Source organism: Podarcis gaigeae (genome assembly GCF_964106915.1).
Source record: "Podarcis gaigeae genome assembly, chromosome: 6".
Classification (NCBI taxonomy): domain Eukaryota; kingdom Metazoa; phylum Chordata; class Lepidosauria; order Squamata; family Lacertidae; genus Podarcis; species Podarcis gaigeae.
Window position 1 is genome coordinate 21,654,033 of NC_139682.1, and position 15,584 is coordinate 21,669,616.

Genomic DNA, 15,584 nt, shown 5'->3' on the forward strand with positions numbered 1-15,584 from the left:
CAAGTCACGGAAACGTCGTTTACCTTCCCGCTGGAGTGGTACCTATTTATCTACTTGAACTTTGACGTGCTTTTGAACTGCTAGGTTGGCAGGATCAGGGACTGAGCAATGGGAGTTCACCCTGTCATGGGGATTCGAACCACCGACCTTCTGATCGGCAAGCCCTAGGCTCTGTGGTTTAACCCACAGGGCCACCCGCATCCCTACGAAGTACCAATGGGTTAATACAGACAGTGCTCTCTCTAAAGAACTAAAGAAACAAAATAAACTTATTTCAAACAAGTTAGAGGTTGCGCCTCGATCAGCTGTCCAGCTCAAGTTAGGTCACATATTTAAACTCCTGCGTTTGTGGGTTGGTACAGATGCCTCGTCCCTGTGTAGCAACAGATGCATTTCCTACTCAATTGATCAGCTGTCCTCTTATGGGAAAACTGAATAGGTTTCTGTGGAAATGACTCCTAATTATCCATTAGATCCCCCCCCCCCAACTTGAGTTGCAATGCCAATCAATGCTTTCTCTGAAACCTGTCATTATGGCACCAAGCAAATTACTCACAAGCAGAAACCACAGCCTTCCACTGTGCCAAATGTTTCACTTTTGCCATACAGGCAAAAAGTCATGCCGCCATTTCTTCTCCAGAACGGGGCTCATGAGCTATAGCAACAAGAGAAGAATCAACTGCAGCTAGGTATGGAAAGCCAAGGAAGTCAGTACGTCTTATTGAATGTAATGGGGCTTAGCCCCAGGTAAGTGGGGCCAGAACTGCAGTCGGAAACTGTAACCCCATAACCAGTAAGCCCCATTGAACTCGACAGGACTTATTTCTGAGTAGACATACACAGTATAGGATTGTGCTGATAGTCACTAAAACCTGATTGCAAAGTTCAGCTTCCTTTTAAACATGAGAAACTCTGATAAGTTGTTTCCCTCCCTGAAATCTAATCCCCGGAATTGATTGCAAAATCAATTGCAAATTCAATACCCACAGGGCCAAAAACCTTATTTAAATTATTTTATTTCAGAATAAAAGGCATTTTAAAGTATCAGGTGAAACTAGGACCTCTTTTCTGATATCAGTAAATGCTGGAAATCCTTTTTCTCTCAGAACTAAAATTGTATTTTCAGAGAAGCAATAGAAATTAGAGGTGGAAGAAACTTATTAGGTATATTTACTTGTGCAAGAAATTCCTCCTCTAGTTTCTCCCCATTAGTGGTCTATTTCCCCCCTCCCCCTTACTGCCCTCAGGATTCAATACTTACAGGGTGTGTGTGTGTGTAGCTGCAGCACCGCAGCACCAGGCAATGCAGACTCATGTTCTGTGAGGCTGTGCCGCAAGGCACAGTGTGTTGGATTCTGAGCTAAAGCAGGCTCAGGTTTAAATCCACATCTGCTATGAAGTTTACATGAGTGATCTTGGTGAGATGTATTGCACTTCTATATACATTATAGTACTTGTTTCTAAATCAGCGCCTAGATCTACAAATCAGCATGTGCTAATTTTATGCAAATTAATCTTCTCTTTCGTCCTCTTGTCACCCAAATAGAGGAAAAGAGAGGAGATCCATTTGCATTTCCTCTTCCCCTGCAATGCAAAAATGGCCACCTTAGCTAGGCAGTGACAGCTGTCTCGGCATACAGAGTCCTGACATTTGGCCTGGGCCCATATATGCAGTGCCAGATTTAAGTATATGTAAGCTAAACAAGCTATAGCTTAGGGCCCCACTCACTTGCCCCCCCCCCAAAAAAAATAAAGAAAAAACCCTGGATGTACATTTCCAAAATATAAGATAAAAAACAAATAAAATAAAACCTACATACTGCAACAGTGTTTTGTGTTGTGTAGGCTCCTATGATGTAAGTAATGGGCCCCGCCTGCTAGCCTGCTCCCTAAAATATCACTGGTTTGCTCATTTCTATATATAGGGTGCCTACATTCTGCATGGACTGGTTGCAAGGCAACATGTGCAAATGGCTTTAGATAGCTATTAGGTCCATAAATAGGGATGCAGGTGGTGGTGTGGTCTAAACCACTGAGCCTAGAGCTTTCCGATCGGAAGGTCAGTGGTTGGAATCCCTGCAACGGGGTGAGCTCCCGTTGCTCGGTCCCAGCTCCTGCCAACCTAGCAGTTCTAAAGCACATCAAAGTGCAAATAGATAAATAGATACCGCTCTGGCGGAAGGTAAACGGCATTTCCGTGTGCTGCTCTGGTTTTTCCAGAAGCGGCTTAGTCATGCTGGCCACATGGCCCGGAAAAACTGTCTGCGGACAAACGTCGGCTCCCTTGGCCAGTAAAACGAGATGAGTGCCGCAACCCCAGAGTCGTTCGCGACTGGACTTAACTGTCAGGGGTCCTTTTCCTTTACCTTTTTAGGTCCATAAATTATCATATAGCATATATTCAACAAACAAAAAGCGACAATTTGTTGTTGACAAAGGACAGCTAGACATATAAAGGGCCCCATTACCTTCAGTAGCTTAGGGCCTCATCAAACCTAAATCCGGCCCTGCATATATGCTACCCTGAGTTCCTTGGGAGCACACTGGAGGTGTGCTATGCTGCAATTCCTAGGGGGGAGCGCTTAAAAAAAATGTATGCACTGCTCACTAGGACGTGGGTGGTGCTCTGGGACGCAGGTGGCGCTGTGGGTTAAACCACAGAGCCTAGGGCTTGCCAATCGAAAGTTTGGCGGTTCGAATCCCTGCGGCGGGGTGAGCTCCTGTTTCTCGGTCCCTGCTCTTGCCAACCCAGCAGTTCGAAAGCACATCAAAGTGCAAGTAGATAAATAGGTACTGCTCCGGTGGGAAGGTAAACGGCGTTTCCGTGCGCTGCTCTGGTTCGCCAGAAGCAGCTTAGTCATGCTGGCCACATGACACGGAAGCTGTACGCCGGCTCCCTCGGCCAATAAAGTGAGATGAGTGCCGCAACCCCAGAGTCGGCCACGACTGGACCTAATGGTCAGGGGTCCCCTTTACCCCTTATGCACTGCTCAACTGAGAGGCTTGTGTTCATACTGCATTGTTGCACACATTATACATTTGATTAAATGATTTGGAAAGTACGGATAAAGACAAAAGGGGAACACCCGAGAGTATGGATGGGAACAAGCTGATTTGATCTTTGATTCCAGCTGCAAATGTGCACACGTGTGGACTAATGAGATCAAGTCTGAATGGTGAAAAGGTGGATCCAAGTAATGTACAGCATGTTCCATGGGCACCAGCTCACTGAGGGCTTGATTCATCTCCAGTTCCTGCTGTCTGCCGGTGGCAAGTACTTAGCAAGCCACAATATATTTAGCATTCATTTTGTAGGGTCACAAATTGTGCGGGCCTTGCCTGAAGCTCTCTAAGGCATAAGAAGTAATTGGATCTCATTTTGGGAAGTTGAAAGCTGACAATGCAAACAAGGGGATAGAGCTGAGGAGTCAATAAACATATAACTTTTTATCCCCCTACACATAAACTGAACTGGCATGGGTGTGACATTCCTAGCATTTTAACCCAGGAAAAAGCCTAATCCCTGTTTAATGGTCTTTGAATGGAAGTGGTCAGTAGTTTGGTAAATGTTTAAGTGACAGATTGATAGACACGGAGCTAACACTTTAATCCTGCCTGTAGGCCAAAGGGCTAACAAACAGGTTCTCTCTTTTAAACCCCAGAGAGGGGACATTTCTTTCCAAGTCAGCCTGAGGTAAGAAGGAAAATCCGAAAGGAGGACAAAATTAGTTTAGGATATTTACAGGTGTGAAGCAGCACCAGCTCTGGTGTCTTGGGGAGTGAAAATGGGGAATTTAATATATGATAACATCTTATATTTAGCTTCTTGTATGGAAGTAGATTCTGCTCCAATGCACTTACAGCAGCTGGACGCAAAAATGTGTGTTATGTCTGTCATGTGAGCCAAGGGAGGGCTGAATGAAATATATAACTGTGTGCCACATTAGGTTCAGCTAGAAAATACTGCTTGCATAGCCACATAGGCCTGGCCCTACCACAAGGTAGGGTGGATTCTTGGTCTCAGGCTTGAGGGTGTATGTGATGAATTGTGGGGGATATTGCTTTCTCTTCCATTACACCTGTTGCCCATTACCGAGGAAGGGGGGGGCTACTATTCCTTCTGTGAGAAGATGGAGTCTAACCTATGGTTACCAGATTTTTTTCCAGTGAATCCAGGGACACTTTCTTGGGGGGGGGGGGGAGCCGAGTAGCAACAGGGAGTCAGTAGTGTGGATGGTGAGGCAAAAGACCCTGGGCCCAAGCACACATGCATATTGTATAAAGGTGCAAGGCCCTTCTTTCGCACCCTGTGAAACATAAATGTGCAGAGGTTTTTTTTTAAAAAACTGGGCAATGCCTGCCCGCCCAAGCCTCCCGAGCCTCCCCCGATCCGTCAAAACAAAGGGGGAAGGGGGCAGGAGATCTGTACTGTCGGACGTCCCCGGTTCCCTTTCGGCAGTGGCAGCGGCAGCAAGCAGCTCCTGAAGCCAGCCACAGCCAACTACGCTACCAGGCTGGCTCCGGGCTGCTGAGGTTGCCGCTGCCACATTTCCCGTGGACAGATTTGCAAATCTGGGGACTGTCCCCGGGAACCAGGGATGTCTGGTAACCCTAGTCTAACCCATACCTCTAGGAGATGGATAGCTGTCCAGTGGCCCTCCAGATATCATTGGACTCATCTCCTATCAGCCGCAGCCAACATACCCAAGGTCAGTGTTGATGCCTGTTGTAGTTCATCAAAACCTGGAGGGCCACAGTTTCTCTATCTCAGCTCTTGAACCGCATAGTAAGTGCAGTAGAAGGTGGTGGTGAAGGAAGTAGTCTTCTCTCTGAGGTCATTGAAGCTGTGCATCTTCCTTTCAATATTGAGGAGCAGGTGCAGTGGGTGTTTGTTTGTGCATATTCCTTCCATGGCCTCTGTCTCCTTTAGCCAAGGGAGTGCTAAAGGGTCGCTTCACTTCATTTGCAGCACCTGAGAAGAGAGGGAGCTGAAGTTCATTGCTTCCTCCATACCTGAAAGTCAAAGGATCTCTCTCTGTGAGTGTGTGTCTATGCAATTTGCAGGACCTTGAAGAAGGGGCACGTGGCAAATTCAATTCTTTCACTTTCTGTAGAGCTTCCAGGAAGTGAGAAAGTGGCCTGTGCAAAATGATATGATTGCATGTGCTCGATTTATTTACCTGCTCCCCAGGTGATGGCAGGGGCTGGGGGGAGAGATTAGATTAGATTTATTATTTTATCCCACTTTTTGGCCCCAGTGACACCCAGATTAGTGACTTTTAAACACAATAGAGCAAATTAAATATAAACATGAAGCGAAGTTGCTGTAAACAGCATCAAATACAGAAAAACCAAATCCAAAACAGCAGATTAAAAGCCAAGCACATTCTAATGATGGAGAATTCGGAAACCAAAGGCACACTGAAACAAGGAAGTTTTCGATAAGCATCTGAACACTAAAAGAGAATGGGCCTGGCGGATCTTTATTGGGAGGTATTCCACAATCTTAGTGCCAGCACTGAAAAGGCCCTGTCACAGGTATCAGGCCAGCTGATTTCACATAGGGGCACAACCATGAGCTGAGTCTCAGATGCCAGTCTTAAGTGGTGGGCAAGCTCAAGGGGGAGGATGTGATGACAGGTGTTGTTGAGAAAGGAGGTAGAGACAATAGTTGGCATTTTTGCTTAAAGCACTGCAAAGATCTGGGCTGTTTCAAAAAGTTTATTGGCAGCAGTGCTTGGGAAGCTGCCTAAGATCCCAGAGTGCTGCTGCAATTCAGAGTAGACATAATTGGATCAAATGAACCACTAATTGGACTCCATTTGCAGAAGCTCCATATATCCTTCTGGAGCAAGTTTTAAAATTCAAATTGGTTTTCAAGTCTTCGTGCTATCAGACGTTATGTCAGATGTAAGGAGTCTTCTCCACATTAGTGACAAGTACAGACCCATGGGGGATAGCTGACAATTGTGTTGGTAAAAGGTAAAGGTAAAGGGACCCCTGACCATTAGGTCCAGTCGTGGACGACTCTGGGGTTGCAGCGCTCATCTTGCTTTATTGGGCGAGGGAGCCGGCGTACAGCTTCCGGGTCATGTGGCCAGCATGACTAAGCCGCTTCTGGTGAACCAGAGCAGCGCACAGAAACACCACTTACCTTCCTACCGGAGTGGTACCTATTTATCTACTTGCACTTTTGATGTGTTTTTAAACTGCTAGGTTGGCAGGAGCAGGGATCGAGCAATGGGAGCTCACCCCGTCGTGAGGATTCAAACTACCGACCTTCTGATCGGCAAGCCCTAGGCTAAATATCTAGGAGACAGCATCCCGCAAAAAGAGAGTAGAAGGCATCAATATACTATGCCAACTAAACTACTTGTGCAATAGTAGCTTAGCTGATCTCTTAGCTGTGTTGCTACATATATTACCACTGCCATTTGTGAAGTTGTTGTATGCCACACATTGATTACAATGGTATTGTCTGATTACGTGAATTTTGTATCCCTATACCCAATGGAAACTGGCCCATTGTGGCTAATGGCACACCACTCCATGCCTGCATCCAGCTAACCACCTGCCTATCTTCATACTCACATGACTCTGTGAGTATGGCAGAGCTCAGGAGGAAGAGAGGATGGGGACAAACCTACAGTTAGTTGGCTCTGCCTGCCATTGGCTCTGGCGCCCCCTGCTGCTGGCCCTCCCTGCCTCCTCCTCCACCCCAGTCTCAATGGGCACCACTGCCCTGACCTTTCTGAACAGGACTAGAATTGTACATAAGCCTTGTTTTCTTCGCTTAGTGTAATGTGTTAAAATTGTGGGAATTTACATTTAATGGCAGCAGCCTTCCCACTTGTATGTGAAACTTACTTATACTTACTTGAAAAGAAGAAAATGAGTTCGAATGGACAGTTTAAATAGATTTTAACTACCAAAAGAAACATGATCTTTTCCAAATTTATGCACCACATTTTAGTCATATATTCCCCTTTCAAACTGGAAATTTTCCTGCCAACATATTTTTGCTGGAAAACATATATGTGTTTGAAATAACCTACTCATCAGGGAATACTTTTTTTTAAAAAAGGGTTTCTGCTAATGATTGACAGCTGCACTCAGACCATGAGGATTATAGGGGATCAGTGGGGATTTTCTCATTTACTTTCATTAACCCTTGAGTTTACTTTTCCTATTTTCTTCTGAATGCCACTTACTTTATCTGAACAGTTTCCTTTAACAGTCAACTTTGCTGTTCTAAAGTGGTTGGAGGTAAATGGAAACCAGTGATGCTGTCCTGCCTTTGAGGTACACCAACTGGACAAGGGCAGGACTGCTACTAAATGACTCTCATGAGTGTAACTCCCAAGTTACTCTGGCATAGAGACACTGTTAGACTCTTGTAGCATTAAGTCAGTGCAAATGCTATATCTTTTGTATTCTGTTTCTGTTTCATTTAATATTTATAACCTGCTTCTCTTTACCAAAGGAAACGCAAAGTGGCCAACAATTGTGGTTTGCCACCCACTACTTGGGGCAGGTTCAAGGTTCTTGTAAAAGGTAAAGGACCCCTGGACGGTTAAGTCCAGTCAAAGGCTACTATGGGGTTGTGGTGCTCATCTCGCTATCAGGCTGAGGGAGCTGGCGTTTGTCCACAGACAGCTTTCCAGGTCATGTGGCCAGCATGACTAAAGAGCTTCTGGTGCAATGGAACACCGTGATGGAAACCAGAGCGCAGGGAAACACCTTCCCGCCACAGCAGTACCTATTTACCTACTTGCACTGGTGTGCTTTTGAACTGCTAGATTGGCAGAAGCTGGGACTGAGCAATGGGAGCTCATCCCATCGGCAGGCCCAAGAGGCTTGGTGGTTTAGACCATAGCACCACCCATGTCTCTCAGGGTTCTTGTAGTAGCATACAAATCCCTGGAGGACTTAGACCCAGGATACCTTAAGGGCTGCCTAATACTGTACATCCCAATTTGATCACTGAGATAATCTGGGGGAGCACTGTTAGAAGTCCCCCATGGACCAGAAGCACGATTCAGTTGGTAGAGCATGAGACTCTTGATCCTAGGGTTGTGGGTTTGAGCCCCACATTGGACAAAAATATTCCTGAATTGCACAGGGTTGGACTAGATGACTCTTGTGGTTCTTTCCAACTCTACAATTCTATGTTTTACTTTTACTTTGCTTTCCCCTTTGGTGAGAAGCCTGAAGTGATTAACAACACACACAAGTTAAAATATTAGTACATGATCTGTCCCCTGTCTCTTCGCAACCCAGGTTCTTGGAAGGAGCCAATTTTGTTGATTTATTTGGTCAAACAGAGCTGAGTGGGAGCCATTTGGCATGTTCCTATTTGCACAGTCCCACCCCTTTGCCATGCTTTTGGGTCCCATTTTCTCTCTCTAGTCACACATACCAAGCAACTGTTAGATATGGCAAATGTCGAAGCTAATTTGGCGATCAGGACATGCTAGTCCTTGATCCCCTTCCCCTCTTTCCTCTTTCCTTTTTCCTTTTTCCCTTCTGTGATGAAACTCCTATTTGGGGACTTCCTTGGCTTTTTTTCTGGCCCACGTAGGACCAGTCTGGATAGTTGGCCTTGGTGAAGAGTTGACGTTTTCATCCCCAAAAAGCTTTTGATTTGAGTTTCTACTGAAAAGAGGCTGCATTTTAATGTTGTATTTTAATCTTGTTTTTAAGTTGTATTTTAATTGTTTTATATCTGGTGTTAGCCGCCCTGAGCCCAGTCTTGGCTGGGGAGGGCGGGGTATAAATAGAATTTATTATTAGTAGTAGTAGTCGTAGTAGTAGTAAGGTAAAAGGACCCCTGATCATGTGGCCAGCATGGCTAAGCCAGTTCCGGTGAACCAGAGCAGCGCACGGAAACGCCGTTTACCTTCCCCCCAGAGGGGTACCTATTTATCTGCTTGCACTTTGATGTGCTTTCGAACTGCTAGGTTGGCAGGAGCAGGGGCCAAGCAACGGGAGCTCAGCCCATTGCGGGGATTCGAACCACCGACCTTCTGATCAGCAAGTCCTAGGCTCTGTGGTTTAACCCACAGCGCCACCCGTGTCCCTAGTAGTAGTAATAGGTGCCATATGGATATATACCATTGCCAAAAATGAGCCCTCATTCTCAAATGCTCACGTTCTTGGGTCTTTTTGGGTGAGTGTGTTTTAACAGAGTACTCAATTTGCATCTTTTTGTGAAGAAGGGACAGAAAAAGCCATTTTTGTGTTTTAGGGTGACACACACTTTGCATCTCTCAGAGCCCTTTCTGCAGGATGCAGCAGGTCTCCCCTTTGGGCAAAGCTGTTCCCTATTTGGCAAGTCAACCAATTAGTGCCAGACATGTCGTTGACATCTGGACCTGATTAGCAGGCATTAGCTGTTCATTGGGATGTTTTGACTGGGGCTCTTCAATGGGATTTATTGTACTTTATAGTTGTTTATTTTCCAATCAAAGTCTGCCTTTAAGTCAGGACTGCTGCTTCAGCCCCTTCTGAATAAAAGGAAACACAAAATAGGTCCTCACTGACCCCTAGGTATAGGGTCCCTCATCAATTACACAAAGACTTAGGGCTCTGAAAGCCAAGTAACATCAGTGGGGGGGGGAATACCTCACTCTAAGAAATAAAATAAAACAGCTCACTCTAATAGAGAAAAGAAGAGGTGTGGATTGAAAGTAGCAGAACCAGGCAGCCTTGGATTTTCACGCGATTCCGTGGTGAATGAGGCGAATTTTAAAAGCTGAAATCATGGACAAGATTAACAGTGAATTACTGGCATGTATAATTGACCTTGCCCTATTCTTAGAACAGCTGGTGCCGGACCTACCAATGGGCACCATGACCTTGAGGCAATCGCCTTAGATAGCAGATGCTGGAGGATGCTGTGGTGCTAGATTGCTGCCCTGAGGTGTTGTGGAGGATGCAGTCCCAACACCACAGTTGAAGTAAGAGTCCAGGCCCAGTCGCCTTCAGTATATGGAATGCAGTGGATAACAGTACCATCTTTGTCCTTTGCCTCAGTTAGCGAAATGTCTTGGCCCAGCTCCGAGAAGTGGACTGGGACAAGGCTACTGTTAGTCCACACAGCAGGCGCTAACAGTGATGAGGGACAAAGTGGGTTATGAGTAGGCAATGACAGCTGCCACAGTGGCTGCTCAGAGACCCATGGGAGCTGGTAGTGAAGGCGGGGTGTGTGTGTGGATCATCACTGTGCAGGATTGTGACTGCTGTGCTGAGCCACTTTGCTGATGGCTGCATCCAGACAGGCAAGGGGAGGCAGTGAGACAGAACCACCAACACCTTGATTGTCTCTCTGTGAAGACTGACAGTTCTTATTCACAACTACTTGCTGTGTGGTGAACAGCTGTGAAAGAAACAATCCTGAAAAACAAAGAGCCCATGAAAAGTGACCGGAAATGTGTGTGTGTGTGTGTGTGTGTGTGTGTAGAAATGGGGTTGTATAGCCAAATATTTATGAATTTAGGTGCTCCGCTATCCATCAAAGTGGTCCCTGTTCTAGTACTTCCCTCAGCTCTTCTGTCAGCTAAGCTTAGCCACCAATCTTCATCCTGACTCATTATAAAACTTAGCCTGCAACTGCACATTTTGGGGAGTTATCTATAGCTATTTACAGTCCTTCAGGATAACACTTCCAATAGCTATTCTTAGGAGCTACATTCTTAGAAAATTTTATTGTATTGTCTGGACTGAAACAGAGCCGCTGTTCGTTTTGAGTTTCCATGCTGGCTGAATTTCAGTCCTTAAAATCCTCATTGGGGACTATAATTTCCCATTTTTATCAGTGTTTCCTTTGGGCTCGCTCCTAGTTGCTTCAGTGATATTCAGGCAAGATTAAATACTTTTGCACTTAGCCTCATTTCTGTGAAAAAATTCCCTTGCTTCCCTTGATAGAAAATTAATCCACAGAGGATCATATGCTCAAACCGTAATTCAGATGGCATTTATTAAACGCCCTGCAATAAACATTCAGGACTAAAAAATATTGGAAGGGTGTTTAGGATCATTTATGATTTCTCTTATTTTAAAGACTTTGGGGGCCACTCATAACATTTAGATAAACAAGAATGTTATTTGCATTCTGGGAGGGGAGGGACCAGATCCCAGAGTGTCTTTGGTTTTTTTTAAGAATCAGAACATGTAAATATAGGATTCTGTCTCTGTCCAAAAAGTTCTGTTGTTAGATCTAAAAGCTCTCCCCCACCTTATCAAACACACAAACCTCTGGTCTGTCAAAATCCCTGCTCCAAATCTGGACCCTTGCTAAGAGGAAATGATGATAAAGCTCAGATACATTTCTGAAGGTAGGCTAGTACCTAGTGCAAAGGGTCGTAGGGTTGACACATTTGTTGACTTTTAACTATGGATCGTTATGATGACTCTATCCAGGAAAAAGAGGACATGTCCTGGAAAAAGAGGACATATGGCAACCCTACGTGCAGAGAAGTATAGTGGTACCTCGGGTTACATATGCTTCAGGTTGTATACGCTTCAGGTTACAGACTCCACTAACCCAGAAATAGTACCTCAGGTTAAGAACTTTGCTTCAGGATGAGAACAGAAATTGTGCTCCAGCGGTGCAGATGACTCGATATATGGAAGGAAGTTGGGGGATACAGAAATGATAAATGAAATAAGTTCCTAATCTATGTGTGTTAGCAAAGTCGCTTAAATAACTCAGACAGAAAAGAAATCCTCACAACCCTCTATTGAGCAAAAGTGAACAAATACAGTGCATAATTTGAGAAGGAACAGAGAGGTTTTTGTCTTTCTTACACGAGGCTTTGTACGAAGCAGGGAGGCATTTGACCAAACCCACAGTGTTTCTGTCTTTAAACAGGCACACCAATGGAAAAGTGAGGCGCCCAAGTGCCTTAAGTGACATGTGCAAAATCTGAGAGTGGTAGATCTACCTTTCATTGAAAAAGTGTTGGTCAGACTGGCTGCACCACTTGTCTGTTAGCTTTAAGCAAAGCCTTAAAAAGCACTCTTTTCTTCCTAGTTCTTGTTCTACCATCTTAACTACATTCTAACAAACCCAATCTTATGCTTCTCAACAACAGCAGTCAAGTTAGAGAGTGCATTTACTTAAAAACGGGAGGTAAAAAAACACCACATTATTATTATTCTTTTTAATTATTATTTATTAAATTTGTATACTGCCCTATACCCACAGGTAAATGCTGATGGAATCATATTGGCTCCCAGTACATTTCCAAGCACAATTCAAAGTGTTGGTGCTGTCCTTTAAAGCCCTAAACGGCCTCGGTCTAGTATACCTGAAGGTGCGTCTCCACCCCCATCATTCAGCCTGGACACTGAGGTCCAGCTCTGAGGGCCTTCTGGTGGTTCCCTCACTGCGAGAAGTAAGGTTACAGGGAACCAGGCAGAGGGCCTTCTCAGTAGTGGCGCCCGCCCTGTGGAATGCCCTCCTACCAGATGTCAAAGAGAAAAACAACTACCAGACTTTTAGAAGACATCTGAAGGCAGCCCTGTTTAGGGAAGCTTTTAATGTTTAATAGACTATTGTATTTTAATATTTTGTTGGAAGCCACGCAGAGTGGCTGGGGAAACCCAGCCAGATGGGTGGGGTAAGGTAGAGGTAAAGGTACCCCTGCCCGTACGGGCCAGTCTTGACAGACTCTAGGGTTGTGCACTCATCTCACTCTAGAGGCCGGGAGCCAGCGCTGTCCGCAGACACTTCCGGGTCACGTGGCCAGTGTGACGAAGCTGCTCTGTCGAGCCAGAGCCGCACACGGAAACGCCGTTTACCTTCCCGCTAGTAAGCAATCCCTATTTATCTACTTGCACCCGGGGGTGCTTTCGAACTGCTAGGTTGGCAGGCGCTGGGACCGAGCAGCGGGAGCGCACCCCGTCGCAGGGATTCGAACCGCCGCCCATGCAATTGGCAAGTCCTAGGCACTGAGGTTTTACCCACAGTGCCACCCGCGTCCCTCGATGGGTGGGGTATAAATAAATAAATAAATAAATAAATAAATAAATAAATAAATAAATAAAATACAGTATTGCAATAGATAATTATGGGGCAATATATATTAAGATACTGGTGCTTGTGTGTCTGAAAATCAGTACTGAAAGGGGGGAAAGGGGGTGTTGTGTTGTGTTGTGTTGTGTTGTGTTTTGCTTTGCTTTGCTTTGCTTTGCTTTGCTGTGCTTTGCTTTGCTTTGCTTTGCTTTGCTTTGCTTTGCTTTGCTTTGCTTTGCTTTGCTTTGCTTTGTTTCACCCACACCTCCCTTCATTCATTCATTTCCATTGAAGCCAAATTCATGTGGCTGCTCCAAAGGTTCAGATATAATTACATTCTGGGAAGGTGGAAAGAGGAGACAGAGGCAGAGGCTACACACCATCTGGACTTAAGCACATGGTTTCAGATAGGACTGCATCTTGGAAGATGAAGAAAGTACATGGCTGGCATCCAGCAAGTGTCAAGGAGGAAAGAACAGATATGAACTTGCAAGCAAAAATAACTGCAAAAGGGAGAACATCTTTCCCAGAAAGTGGGTATCTGCTTTGCAGGTTAATCCAATCATATCGACCAGAGCGTTCCAGAAAAGAAGGCTGGATCCAGAAGGTCTCTTGTGACTGGGAAAATATTCTACTGATGCAACATTCTTCTAAGTAACAAAATATGCTTCTTATTGACTGTCCCTGTGCAGCCACAACCAAGATCAGCAGAGGGTGTTTGTGACATCAGCAACAGAGACAAAAGATTGGCTGGAGCTACCCCAAACTGCACAGAACAAAGGAAGTGCCCAGCAGGACACAGCAGGTGCTAAGGCCAATGATTTCATTAGACACCTGACAAATGTAGGAGGGTAGGCAATAAAAGTAGTCTACCCACGACATTGTGAAGGTAAAGATTATATTTATGTGTAATGCTGATAATTATGATGTATTAAATAACATGAATTAATGATAATTCAAAATGAGGTTAACACCAGCACTGGAACCCAGAAAAGGAAATTAAGTAGTGGGTTGGGATAACAAGGAGTTGCCGAATGAGTAGATGGCTTAGTAGTGCTTCGCATGCAAAAAATCCCAGGTTCAATTCTCAAAATCTTCAGGTAGGGCTGGGAGAGATCCGCTGCCTGAAATCCTGGAGAGCCACTATTGTAGACAATAACCAGTGAGATGGACCGATCCCAAAAAGAAGAACTTCTGGGAAATGATATATAATGAGATGAAAAAGATGTTGAAATATACATTTTTTTAAAAAACCAGAAGCATTTTTACTTGGTATTATAGGTCAGGGCATTAATAGGCAAGATGTTAAATTGTTTTTATATGCAACAACTGCGGCAAGAGTATTGTTAGCCCAGAAATGGAAACAAGAAGAAATTCCGACGAAAGAAGAATGGCAGACAAAATTAATGGACTATGCAGAATTGGACAAAATGACAGGAAGGATTCAAAACCTGCGGGACCAGAGATTTACAGAAGATTGGAAGAAGTATCTGAATTATTTGAAGAGCAACTGTAATCAACAAATTACGCAAGTAGGACTACAAGAAGTTTTGTAAGGAGAAATATACGAAGTGTTGCAAAGTAGAAAAAGGTAGAGATATTGGTTATGAGTTTGAAATGCAATAGGGAAGATAAGAAATGCATATTGAGAGATTAGATTGGAAAATTTTCAGACAGGATTGATGGAAGTCAAAAATTTGAATAAGATGTAAAAGTATGTTTAATTACTGTTGAAAATGATATGTTAAAAATAATAAAAAATTATATATATAAAAAGAGATGGGCCGATCCCTGTTGTAACACAGCTTTTTATGTTTCTCTGCACCCGAAAGGTAAGCTATGCTGGTATCAGCTGTAGGGAAGCTCTTGGCTAGCAGAGCATCTGTGCATCGTTTGCAATGTTCACCTCCTACTGCAATGTTGATCTGGCAGAGCCCATAGAATGCATGTTCCCCTTCTGCCTTCCTGCAATAGGATGCACACGTCCTGCCTTTGTGCTGGCTTGTGGAGCTGCTGCCCAGAGACCACATAGAGTGTTTCACATTACGAGGAAAGGGGGTGATTTTAATTCATTGCGATTAGCTCGTGACGGTGTCTGCAATGTCATTCGGCACTGCTCAGGGAAACTGCTAACCTTGCAGCCTGTCATTTTTAATGCAGGGAACACTCAGCGAAATTGGCTCATTTGCTATGAACCCAAAAAGGCAAATTCGGAAAATGTCTGCGTCATCACTAATTTCTTAGAGCATTGCTGAAGCGTTCCAGTGTTTCATTTGTATGGGAAAGTGTTTCTTGGTCAAAAGACACCCCAAATCAATAGTTTAACCCTGGCTGTCATATAACAAGTTTTCAGTTACCACTCGGAATCAGTTGGCATGCTTTCCTGGTTTAACTACTGGTAAAGATGATAGAATTTGGGCCTCCCCATGTCTCCATGCAGAGGCCAACTGCATGAGCAGCATAAATTTTATATGCTGCTCCTTGGTCTATTTGATTTCAGCTGCCAAAATCTGGAGTTAGTTGTAGTATGTGAACAAAAAGCAGCTCCCATTCCCTGGTTTTCCTG